The sequence below is a fragment of the Arachis hypogaea genome, chromosome 9 (assembly GCF_003086295.3).
Source record: "Arachis hypogaea cultivar Tifrunner chromosome 9, arahy.Tifrunner.gnm2.J5K5, whole genome shotgun sequence".
In the NCBI taxonomy this organism is placed as follows: domain Eukaryota; kingdom Viridiplantae; phylum Streptophyta; class Magnoliopsida; order Fabales; family Fabaceae; genus Arachis; species Arachis hypogaea.
The window spans coordinates 33,385,832-33,399,385 of NC_092044.1; the positions used below are offsets into that span (position 1 = coordinate 33,385,832).

Here is a 13,554-nt window from a genome sequence, read left to right on the forward strand (position 1 = left end):
GCGTTTAACGCCAGCTTCTTGCCCTTTTCTGGCGTTTAACGCCAGTCTGGTGCCCCTTTCTGGCGTTAAACGCCCAGAATGGTGCCAGACTGGGCGTTAAACGCCCAACAGCTAACCTCACTGGCGTTTAAACGCCAGTGGGTGCGTCCTCCAGGGTGTGCTGTTTTTCTTCCTGTTTTTCATTCTGTTTTTGCTTTTTTCATTGATTTTGTGACTTCTTATGATCATCAACCTACAAAAAAGAGAAAATAACTAAAATATAACATTGGGTTGCCTCCCAACAAGCGCTTCTTTAATGTCAGTAGCTTGACAGAGGACTCTCATGGAGCCTCACAGATATTTAGAGCCATGTTGGAACCTCCCAACACCAAACTTAGAGTTTGAATGTGGGGGTTCAACACCAAACTTAGAGTTTGGTTGTGGCCTCCCAACACCAAACTTAGAGTTTGACTGTGGGTGCTCTGTTTGTCTCTGATTTGAGAGAAGCTCTTCATGCTTCCTCTCCATGATGACAGAGGGATATCCTTGAGCCTTAAACACCAAGGATTCTTCATTCACTTGAATGATCAACTCTCCTCTATCAACATCAATCACAGCCTTTGCTGTGGCTAGGAAGGGTCTGCCAAGGATGATGGATTCATCCATGCACTTCCCAGTCTCTAGGACTATGAAATCAGTAGGGATGTAATGGTCTTCAACTTTAACCAGAACATCCTCTACAAGTCCATGGGCTTGTTTTCTTGAATTGTCTGCCATCTCTAGTGAGATTTTTACAGCTTGCACCTCAGAGATCCCTAACTTCTCCATTACAGAGAGAGGCATGAGGTTTACACTTGACCCTAAGTCACACAAGGCCTTCTTGAAGGTCATGGTGCCTATGGTACAAGGTATTGAAAACTTCCCAGGATCCTGTCTCTTTTGAGGTAGTTTCTGCCTAGACAAGTCATCCAGTTCTTTGGTGAGCAAAGGGGGTTCATCCTCCCAAGTCTCATTTCCAAATAACTTGTCATTTAGCTTCATGATTGCTCCAAGGTATTTAGCAACTTGCTCTTCAGTGACATACTCATCCTCTTCAGAGGAAGAATACTCATCAGAGCTCATGAATGGCAGAAGTAAGTCCAATGGAATCTCTATGGTCTCAAGTTGAGCCTCAGAGTCCCATGGTTCCTCATTGGGGAACTCATTGGAGGTCAGTGGACATCCATTGAGGTCTTCCTCAGTGGCGTTCACTGCCTCTCCTTCCTCCCAAAATTCGGCCATGTTGATGGCCTTGCACTCTCCTTTTGGATTTTCTTCTGTATTGCTTGGGAGAGTACTAGAAGGGAGTTCAGTAATTTTCTTGCTCAGCTGACCCACTTGTCCTTCCAAATTTCTAATGGAGGACCTTGTTTCAGTCATGAAACTTTGAGTGGTTTTGATTAGATCAGAGACCATGGTTGCTAAGTCAGAGTTATTCTGCTTAGAACTCTCTGTCTGTTGCTGAGAAGATGATGGAAAAGGTTTGCTATTGCTAAACCTGTTTCTTCCACCATTATTATTATTGAAACCTTGTTGAGGTCTCTGTTGATCCTTCCATGAAAGATTTGGATGATTCCTCCATGAAGGATTGTAGGTGTTTCCATAGGGTTCTCCCATGTAATTCACCTCTTCTATTGAAGGGTTCTCAGGATCATAAGCTTCTTCCTCAGATGAAGCCTCCTTAGTACTGCTTGGTGCATTTTGCATTCCAGACAGACTTTGAGAAATCATATTGACTTGTTGAGTCAATATTTTGTTCTGAGCCAATATGGCATTCAGAGTGTCAATCTCAAGAACCCCTTTCTTCTGACTAGTCCCATTGTTCACAGGATTTCTTTCAGAAGTGTACATGAATTGGTTATTTGCAACCATTTCAATCAGTTCTTGAGCTTCAGTAGGCATCTTCTTCAGATGAAGAGATCCTCCTGCAGAGCTATCCAAAGACATCTTGGATAGTTCAGAGAGACCATCATAGAAATTACCTATGATGCTCCATTCAGAAAGCATATCAGAAGGACACTTTCTGATTAATTGTTTGTATCTTTCCCAAGCTTCATAGAGGGATTCTCCTTCCTTCTGTCTGAAGGTTTGGACTTCCACTCTAAGCTTACTCAATTTTTGAGGTGGAAAGAACTTTGCCAAGAAGGCATTGACTAGCTTTTCCCAAGAGTCCAGGCTTTCTTTAGGTTGTGAGTCCAACCATGTCCTAGCTCTGTCTCTTACAGCAAAAGGGAATAGCATAAGTCTGTAGACCTCAGGGTCAACCCCATTAGTCTTGACAGTGTCACAGATTTGCAAGAACTCAGCTAAAAACTGATGAGGATCTTCCAGTGGAAGTCCATGGAACTTGCAATTCTGTTGCATTAGAGAAACTAATTGAGGCTTAAGCTCAAAGTTGTTTGCTCCAATGGCAGGGATAGAGATGCTTCTCCCATAGAAATCGGGAGTAGGTGCAGTAAAGTCACCCAGCACCTTCCTTGCATTGTTGGCATTGTTGTTTTCGGCTGCCATGTGTTCTTCTTCTTTGGAGAATTCGGTCAGGTCCTCTAAAGAGAGTTGTGCTTTGGCTTCTCTTAGCTTTCTCTTCAAGGTCCTTTCAGGTTCAGGATCAGCCTCAACAAGAATGCCTTTGTCTTTGCTCCTGCTCATATGAGAGAAAAGAGAACAAGAAATGTGGAATCCTCTATGTCACAGTATAGAGATTCTTTGAAATGTCAGAGGAAAAGAAGAGTAGAAGACAGAAGTAGAAAATTCGAACTTATCAAAGGAGATGGAGTTCGAATTTTGCATTAAGGAATAGTGTTAGTCCATAAATAGAAGGATGTGAGAAGAAGGGAAGTGATTTTCGAAAATTAAGTAAAAATTTTGAGAACATTTTTGAAAAACCTTACTAAATTTTCGAAAATGAAAGTGGGAAAGAAATAAAGTGATTTTTGAAAAAGATTTTGAAATTAGAAATCAAAAAGATTTGATTGAAGACTATTTTGAAAAAGATGTGGTTAAGAAAATATGATTGGTTTTAAAAAGATGTGATTGAGAAGATATGATTTGAAAAACATTTTAAAAAGATTTGATTTTGAAAATTAAAAACTTGGCTAACAAGAAAAGATATGATTCAAACATTAAACCTTTCTCAACAGAAAAGGATACATACTTGAAATGTTGAATCAAATCATTAATTGGTAGCAAGTATCTTTGAAAAAAGAAAGAAATTAAATTTGAAAGAGATTTGATTGAAAAGATATGATTTGAAAAAGATTTGATTTTGAAAAACTTTGAAAACTGAAAAAATTGCATTGAAAAACAGAATCTTCCCCCTTGTGCCATCCTGGCGTTAAACGCCCAGAATGGTGCACATTCTGGCGTTTAACGCCCAAAACTATACCTTTTTGGGCGTTAAACGCCCAACCAGGTACCCTGGCTGGCGTTTAAACGCCAGTCTGTCCTTCTTCACTGGGCGTTTTGAGCGCCCAGCTTTTTCTGTGTAATTCCTCTGCTGTATGTTCTGAATCTTCAATTCTCTGTATTATTGACTTGATAAGACACAAATTAAAAATATTTTTGGATTTTTGATAGTAAGGAAAAATCGAAATGCAATAAGAATCAAATAACAATGCATGCAAGACACCAAACTTAGCAGTTTGTATACTACTGACACTAATGAAAATGCATATGAGACACACAAATACTCAAGTCAAGAGAATTCAAAGATTAGAGTAAGAAATCATCAAGAACTACTTGAAGATCCTTAAGACACATGAATGCATGCATGCAATTGACACCAAACTTAAGATGAGACTAGTGTCTCAACAAGAAACATAGAATATTTTTTTGTTTTTATGATTTTCTTAATTTTTTGTTTTGTGTTTTTCGAAAATTAATTGGAAAAAGGTATCAAAATTCTCAATGAGAATTCCAGGAATCAGTGCAATGCTAGTCTAAGACTCCGGTCCAGGAATTAGACATGACTTCACAGCCAGCCAAGCTTTCAAAGAAAGCTTCGGTCCAAAACACTAGACATGGCCAAAGGCCAGCCAAGCCTTAGCAGATCACTGCTCCAAAAGCAAAATTGATAAAGATCAACAAGCTCTTGTGATGATAAGTTGAAACCTCGGTCCAATGAGATTAGACATGGCTTCTCAGCCAGCCAGACTTCAACAAATCATCATGAAACTCTAGAATTCATCTTCAAGAATTTCGAAAAAAAATAAATACCTAATCTAAGCAACAAGATGAACCGTCAGTTGTCCAAACTGAACAATCCCCGGCAACGGCGCCAAAAACTTGGTGCTGTTGCCGGATCTTGGCACTGATGTTACCGGACCAAAAGCTTGCTCAAAACTTGAACAATCCCCGGCAACGGCGCCAAAAACTTGGTGCGCGAAATTGTGAACAATACTTTTCACAACTCTCATAATCCCCGGTCATGAACCCCAAAAACTTGGTGTTCAATACCATGGCATTACACAACTTCGCACAACTAACCAGCAAGTGCACTGGGTCGTCCAAGTAATAAACCTTACGCGAGTAAGGGTCGATCCCACGGAGATTGTTAGTATGAAGCAAGCTATGGTCATCTTGTAAATCTTAGTCAGGCAAACTCAAATGGATATGTTGATGAACGAAAATAAACAATAAGATAAAGATAGAGGTACTTATGTAATTCATTGGTAGGAACTTCAGACAAGCGCATGAAGATGCCTTCCCTTCCGTCTCTCTGCTTTCCTACAGTCTTCATCCAATCCTTCTTACTCCTTTCCATGGCAAGCTTGTGTAGGGTTTCACCGTTGCCAATGGCTACCTCCCATCCTCTCAGTGAAAACGATTGCATATGCTCTGTCACAGCACGCGGAATTCATCTGTCGGTTCTCGGTCAGGCCGGAATAGAATCCATCGATTCTTTTGCGTCTGTCACTAACGCCCCGCCTGCTAGGAGTTTGAAGCACGTCACAGTCATTCAATCATTGAATCCTACTCAGAATACCACAGACAAGGTTAGACCTTCCGGATTCTCTTGAATGCCGCCATCAGTTCCAGCCTATACCACGAAGATTCCGATTAAAGAATCCAAGAGATATTCACCCAATCGAAGGTAGAACAGAGGTGGTTGTCAGTCACATGTTCATAGGTGAGAATGATGATGAGTGTCACGGATCATCACATTCATCAAGTTGAAGAACAAGTGATATCTTAGAACAAGAACAAGCGGAATTGAATGGAAGAACAATAGTAATTGCATTAATACTCGAGGTACAGCAGAGCTCCACACCTTAATCTATGGTGTGTAGAAACTCCACCGTTGAAAATACATAAGAACAAGGTCTAGGCATGGCCGAATGGCCAGCCTCCCAAAGAGGGTTCAATCATAAAAACATGATCAAAAGCTCTCAAATGATCCAAAGATACAAATACAATAGTAAAAGGTCCTACTTATAGAAAACTAGTAGCCTAGGGTGTACAGAGATGAGTAAATGACATAAAAATCCACTTCCAGGCCCACTTGGTGTGTGCTTGGGCTGAGCAATGAAGCATTTTCATGTAGAGACTCCTCTTGGAGTTAAACGCCAGCTTTAGTGCCAGTTTGGGCGTTTAACTCCCATTTTGGTGCCAGTTCCGGCGTTTAACGCTGGAATTCCTGAGGGTGACTTTGAACGCCGGTTTAAGCCATCAAATCTTGAGCAAAGTATGGACTATCATATATTGCTGGAAAGCCCAGGATGTATACTTTCCAACGCCTTTGAGAGCGCGCCAATTGGGCTTCTGTAGCTTTAGAAAATTCACTTCGAGTGCAGGGAGGTCAGAATCCAACAGCATCTGCAGTCCTTTTTAGTCTCTGAATCAGATTTTTGTTCAGGTCCCTCAATTTCAGCCAGAAAATACCTGAAATCACAGAAAAACACACAAACTCATAGTAAAGTCCAGAAAAGTGAATTTTAACTAAAAACTAATAAAAATATACTAAAAACTAACTAGATCATACTAAAAACACACTATAAACAATGCCAAAAAGCATACAAATTATCCGCTCATCAGTTGTCAGGCACACGTTCATGGATTGAGGAAGGTGATGAGTGTCACGGATCATCACCTTCTTCATAGTGAAGCGCGAATGAACATCTTAGATAGGAACAAGCGTGTTTGAATGGAAAACACAAATAATTGCATTAATTCATCGAGACGCTGCAGAGCTCCTCACCCCAACAATGGAGTTTAGAGACTCATGCCGTCACAAGGTATATAATTCAGATCTAAAATGTCATGAGATACAAAATAAGTCTCTAAAAGTTGTTTAAATAGTAAACTAGTACCCTAGGTTTACAGAAAATGAGTAAACTAAGATGGATAGTGCAGAAATCTACTTCTGGGGCCCACTTGGTGTGTGCTGGGGCTGAGACTTAAGCTTCTCACGTGCTTGAGCTGTTTCTGGAGTCGAACGCCAGGTTGTAACCTGTTTCTGGCGTTGAACTCCAACTTGCAACCTGTTTCTGGTGCTGAACGCCAGACTACAACATGGAACTGGCGTTGAACGCCAGTTTACGTCGTCTATCTTCGCGCAAAGTAAGAACTATTATATATTGCTGGAAATTCCTGGATGTCTACTTTCCAACCCAATTGAGAGCGCGCCAATTGGACTCCTGTAACTCCAAAAAATCCATTCCGAGTGCAGGGAGGTTAGAATCCAACAGCATCAGCAGTCCTTTTTCAGCCTGAATCAGATTTTTGCTCAGCTCCCTCAATTTCAGCCAGAAAATACCTGAAATCACAGAAAAACACACAAACTCATAGTAAAGTCTAGAAATATGAATTTTTCCTAAAAACTAATAAAAATATACTAAAAAGTAGCTAGAACCTACTAAAAACTACCTAAAAACAATGCCAAAAAGCGTATAAATTATCCGCTCATCAAAGCTCAGATAGTATATAAGTAAATTGTTGATAACTGGCTTAATAAGAACCAACTTTACAACTTTATTAAGGAACTTTGTTTCCACAAGCTAAGTCTCTCCTCCACCTTATCTATTATTGGCTTCCATATTTTTACTAGCCTCAGATTCGCTCCCAGGCTGATGCCAAGATATTTCACCAGCAGCGCTGCTGCCTAACACCCTAGTAAGCGACACATCTGCCTAATCCGCTCCTCATTACAATTTAATGGTATCAAGCTGGACTTCTCAAAATTAATTCTCAACCCTGACATCATTTCAAAACGCCTCAAAAGTCGCTGATAATTTTTAATTGTCTCCTCCTCCGGTGGATAGAATAATATAGTATCATCTGCAAACTATAAGTGTGATAACTCTATATTATCCCTACCCAGTAATAGTGGAGATATTCTCCCATTCCTTATTGCCTGCCAATCTTCCTATTCAACACATCTACCATAAGAACAAACAAAAATGGCAATAGTGGATCCCTTAGACGAAGCACTCTTTCCATCTTTAAAGGTTTTAATGGCGACCCATTTACCAGAATAGAGATAGACAGTAACTTGATGCACTCTTGAATCCATGCCCTCCATCTACAACCAAACTCCATCCTTTCTAACACAATATCAACAAAGATCCATTTTACCCTATTATAAGCTTTCTGGAAGTCCAGTTTGATGATCGTTGAGGCTTTCTTCCTCAGTTTTAACCATTGCACAGTTTTGCAAGTAATCAAAGCTTCATCATATATTTTTCTTCCTTTAACAAAGGTACTTTGAGATTTCCTAACTAATCTTGGCATGATTCTCCTTATCCTTCTAGTCAACACTTTAGATATTATCTTATAATCACATCTAACCATACTAATAAGCTTGAGATCTTTTATCTCTTTTGCTCCAACAAACTTCATAGCCAAAGCTATCCACGTTACATTAGAGTCCATTGGTAACCTTGTCATTTGAAAAAATCTCATCACAGTTGCAGTAAACTTTGCTCTAATTGTCTCCCAGAACTTCTTGATAAAATTCATATTATATCCATCACTACCTAGGACTTTGGAAGATTTCACAATCCCATAATGCTTCTTTCACTTCCTCCACCGTTGGCATCATCTCAAGCGCTTCAGCATCTTCCACCTCTATCCGATGACCAGTCCATCTCAAAAGCTAATATTAGGAGGAGCTTCTTGATGGTATAGGTTTTTATAGAAATCCCTGATTGCAACCTTAATTCTTACCTGATTCCTCACTAGCCACCCATTAACCACCAATGTTTTAATTTGGTTATTCCTTCTTCTCGCCTAGGCAATATTGTGAAAGTATCTTGTGTTCTTATCCATCTCCATAGCATGTCGAGATCTAGATATTTGCTTTTAGTGAATATTCTGTCTAACATACCACTTCTCACAACACTTAACTAACGTCTTTCTCCTTGATTCCACTGTGCCATCATAGACTCCACTGCTAACTATATCATCTACCTTCTTTATCTCATTCACAAATTTTTTTATCTTCTCGGTTATATCTCCGAAATGCTATTTATGTCATCTCCCCAATGTTGTTGACAATGCTTTCAGTTTATCTAAGAATTGAATATCACATAATCCCCTCCACTCCTCTTTTACCATTTTTCGGAATCCTTCGTGCATAAACCATCTATAGCCGCTGCTGCATAACTCCGGCGTCCCACTGTTTCATCTTATGCCATACCCACCTCTTGTTGGATATAATTTAATTTGCTTGTGCCTAGTTCAATCACTTTTTGACTATGTTGTTTTCCTTTGCTCAAGGTTCCGGTAGCGACAACACTGGCATCAGCCCCTCCATCCGCAACACCATTCTCCTCCATCATGTTGGCTTGTACCTGGACCATTATCGGTCCTCCATTTGACTTGCCCCCTGAGCCGCTTGGACGTCGTGCGTCTCCGTTCCTTATGCCCCTTTCGCCGCTCGGCTGCCGTGCAACTTCTACCCTAGTAACATCGCTGCACATTGTCTTCTACCCCAAAGGGGTCATGTCTTTATGCCGGTTACATTCAACCCAGTTAAGGAGCCCAGTCCCAGCTTCACTCATATGGGATTTCCCTTCCAAATTCTTATTAGTTCTCAGCCTTAAGTTATTGGGTTTATTTGCTCTCAGCCCAATAGTGAATCTTCTATTTGTTTCTAATTGTTCCCTTCTATATTCCTCATAATCACAAGATATAATGCAATCTAAATTCTCTAGTTGATTGATTTCAACAAATCCCTCAAAACTCTCTCTTTCCTTCGTTGCCGCAGTTGCCACACGTTGATTATTATTCTTTGAATGATTAAAATTTCATTCATTCAAGTCAATGTATGAGATTACATTTCTATCATTGTCTTTTTATCCTCCCTGCGTTCTTCTGCCATTAGCACTGCCGCTTGATCCCATTTATTCACCTGTTGCTCCACTCTATGGTTTTCTATGCTAATCATGTTATCGTGCTGCAAAACTACTCTAGTCTCTATGTGTCTGCCGCCTTCATCAACCATTATCTCGGGAAAAAGCATTCTTCCTGATACACATCTCCATCCATCTCTTTCAGTAAGATATCAAATCTAATTTTATCTATTGTAATGTGAATCCACTCATGAATGATATCAAATACATACGTATCAATCAGAATTCGACCAACATTGAACGAATTGCTCGACTTCATTAAAGTATCAAATTTTACTACCTCCCCCCACTGCTCCCCTATGATTTGAAAAGTCTCCATTCACCATGCATGTATTGGTACTCCATAACACCCTAACCATACTCTTTTAGACTCACTCTATTCATTCTCGTCCCATCGCCACACTATGCAGAACAATTTTAATAAATCATTTATTTTGAAAGTGAATGCTGTAGCACCTTACCAGACTCATCTTTACGCTTAAGCCGTAAAACAGAGGTGATGTGGTATTACGACCTCTAAAATGAAAAGTGTACATATAATAGCAGAAAGAATAGAATAAACTAGGAGCCTTGAAGAACCATTGAAATAAAAATTGCCGGAATAAAAGCACAATGTTCAGAAAATGAGTTAACTTGCATACAAAGAAAACTAAAGCTATGAAGCATAATATAACAAAAGTAGGAATAGAGGGCCAAGGATACAAAATAACAAGCTCCTAACTCAGCCCCAAAGTCAAGGCTGGCCGAAGAATATATACATATCCGAAACCTAAATTTACATAAACAAAATCCTGTTTCTCCATAAGCCTCTAAGAGGGTCAAAAATAAAGGATCAAGTCTTGCGGAGAGAAAACTAAGTACGTATATATACATAACTGTACAACAAAATAACTCGATAACCAATTCACTTTAAAAGTCCAGATGCCTAACGAGGTGCCTCTTGCCTTGCATCTGAAAAACAACAACATAGTATGGGATGAGAACCAGAGGTTCTCAGCATGGTAAAGGTATCACACATATAAGATATAAGGTCCTGGGAATACCAGAGACAATCCTAGAACACCAACACATAGATTATAAAGCTTAAAGTATTAAACAGAAGCCATAAAAGGTGGTTTTTTAAGAGTATCTAAGCCTAACTTAACTTAATCTTAAATCTAGCCTTACCGCCTTTCCACCATACCTCCATCTCCGACGACATATCACAGACAAATAAGAAGATAAAGGAAAACACAAGAAGGTTACAAGTACTACAAGAAGCAAATATACATTTAACATAGCAAATACACTTAGGCACACCCAGTCAATGCATAAACAAGTAATTCAAGTAATGTGCACATGATGCATGGCTGTCCTATGGCTGATGAGTCTCATCTGTCGGTTATCAAGCCAACCCGACAAATCTGGTTTGCTAAACCTTTGGACTATCCCTCGATGTGCATCCCTAAGAGTCTATCCATAACTTTTTCTCAAATAATCAATATTTCTCAATGGGGGTAACATTCTCCGGAATTTATAAGTGTCCGGTCACCCTTACGTCATAGGGTGAACAGAGTATCGAGTTTTTGACCTGGTACACGTAGTGGCAAGCCATGGTACTTTATCCAGGGAATCTCGTATCTCAGATAATTTAATTTATCAAGACGACTTTTATACATAATCATTCATAGCATTTTATAATTCAATTCTTCACTTTCTCAGCTTTACTTCACTTCCAAGTTATCTCCACTTCCTAACTTCATCTGATTATCAGGTTTAGTACTATTATTTATGACTAAAGGAATGAAAATAGAGGTTTAGAAGTCTGAAATAGGGTTTAAAACTCTGAAAACCATGGTTGCTGCAATAGGGGTCACACGTATGTGTGGCTCACGCGTACGCGTGGTAGTGTAAAAAAGCAACTCGCGCGTGCATCCCCTTATCATGCGTAAGCGTAAATGAATACTTTGTGTCACGCGTACGCGTGAGCCATGTGTACGCGTGGACATGCATGCTGGTCCATTACACGTACGCATAGGGCTACTCGCGTATGCACAGTTAAAAATTCCATGCGACGCGTACATGTGGACGTATGTTTTTCCAAAAACCTTATTAGGCAGAAAGCTGCAGAATTACATAATTTTTAACCAAACTTCCGACGCACATAACTTAATCATTTTAAATCGTTTTTCATCCGTTCTTTGAACAACATAAACTTCACGAACCCAGTTTTCATTTAAAATAAGTTGGAAACAAATTGAGAGTCCGAAAGCCAAGTTATAGTTTGCCGAAGTTTGGCCCAAAACAAAATTTTGCAAAACTCCTTAAACCTTATTTTCATTCAAAATCTGCATTCTATTCATCACCAAACCTGCTAATACCAACACAATATGCTAGCAACAAAACTTTACACCATTTTATCAACCATCATTCATTAACATTACACAATCTCACATTTCAAAAACTCCATCATGCTCTCATTGATTTTGTATGTAATCATATAATCACCAACTCAACCATGTTCCATATTAACATCAATATAACAAACAATCTTCATCACATAACCAAATCACATCATAAATATCAAGGATACTAAGCATTGTACATCTTCATGCATTCCAGCTTATCCTATGGTCATCTAGCCTTAGTTTTCACAGAACATTATATATTAAATGCACAAAACCTAAACCATACCTTGGCCAGTTTCCTCATAATGATCAAGGCAACTTATTAAAACAAACACAGCCCCAAAAACTTTAACAAAACACTAGTGTTCAGCTTCCTCCAAGTTCCAATATCCACAATTTCAAGCCCAAATTATTTATTCACAACCTAATACACATTCACAACACATATATACCCAATTTAATACCCAAGGCATAAATTTAGTAAATTAAATAGGATTTACAATATCCTCACCTTACCCAAGCTTCGTATAAGTAAGAGTAAACGTTTTTCTCAAGCTAATTGGATCCTAAAACACCAAAGAGCAAAGAAATTAAATACCTCTACATAATTTTCAAAAATTGGGGGAAGGACTAGCTGAGAACAATAAAGTGAGTTACCTATGAAATTGTTCCAATAGAAATCTAGAGCTCGGCGTAATGGTCGTGTGGCCACAAATAGTGGGGCGAACGGAGCTCAGACGGAGGAGATACGGGGATTTGAATTTACCGTAAGGGTTTGGAAGTGTTTTCCGTTTCTCCTTTCCCCTATTGTGTTTCAGTGCTGCATCTGCTGAATTTGTGGAAGAAGAGAGGCTTGGGCTCATTTAAGTGTTGGGTCGGTTGGGCCCACGGGCTCGATTTGGACCCGGTTTTACTAGTTTAGCCCGTTCAGTCCAATTTTGGGCCGAATTCTTCGAAATTTGTGTCAAAATTCTCGTTTTGATGAGCTCTATCTTAATTTAATATAATATTCACATTTCTAATTCTCTTTATTGAAAATTAATTTATTGACTAATTATTTACTAATTTAACGGGATTTACATCCTACCCACCTAACAAAGAATTTTGCCCTCAAAATTTAAATTTAGTTACTTGAGAAGAGGTGTGGGTAGTCTTTTTGCATATCTGATTCGAGTTCCCAAGTATGTTCCTCAATACCAGCTCGACTCCAAGCTACTTTTACCAGTGATACTTCCTTCCCGCGCAATCGTTTATTGCTAGTGTCATCAATCCTCACCGGAATTATTGGAAGTGTTAGATCTTCTCTCACTTGAATCGGTTCCGGTTCTAGAACATGACTTGCGTCAGGAGTATACTTTCAAAGTTGTGATACATGAAACACGTCGTGCAGGTTTGAAAGATATAGCGGTAAAGCAATCCTATAAGCCACCGGCCCAATTCTTTTCAGGATCTCGAATGGTCCAATATAACGGGGATTTAATTTCTTAGTCTTAATGGCTCTTCCCACTCCAGTGGTTGGTGTAACCTTCAGAAATACATGCTCTCCTTCTTCAAACTCCAAAGGCTTTTGCCTTTGGTCAGTATAGCTCTTTTGACGGCTTTGGGCTATAAGCATTTGGTTACAAATCTTCTTTATCTGCTCAGTAGTTTCAGCTATCATCTCAGGCCCTAATAAACTTCTTTCTCTAGTTTCATACCAACATAGCGGGGATTGACATTTCCTGCCATATAAAGCCTCAGCCATTCCGATGCTCGCATGGTAGCTATTGTTATAAGCAAACTCCACTAGTAGCATATAT

At 39.3% G+C, this 13,554-nt stretch overlaps 1 non-coding gene across 1 annotated transcript; it reads left to right on the forward strand.

Annotated features, from left to right (window-relative positions):
* The first annotated feature begins 2,019 nt into the window (after positions 1-2,019).
* Positions 2,020-2,127, forward strand: LOC112713956 (small nucleolar RNA R71). Its single transcript, XR_003158915.1, has one exon. It is a non-coding gene; the product is annotated as a small nucleolar RNA R71 (small nucleolar RNA).
* Positions 2,128-13,554: the final 11,427 nt, after the last annotated feature.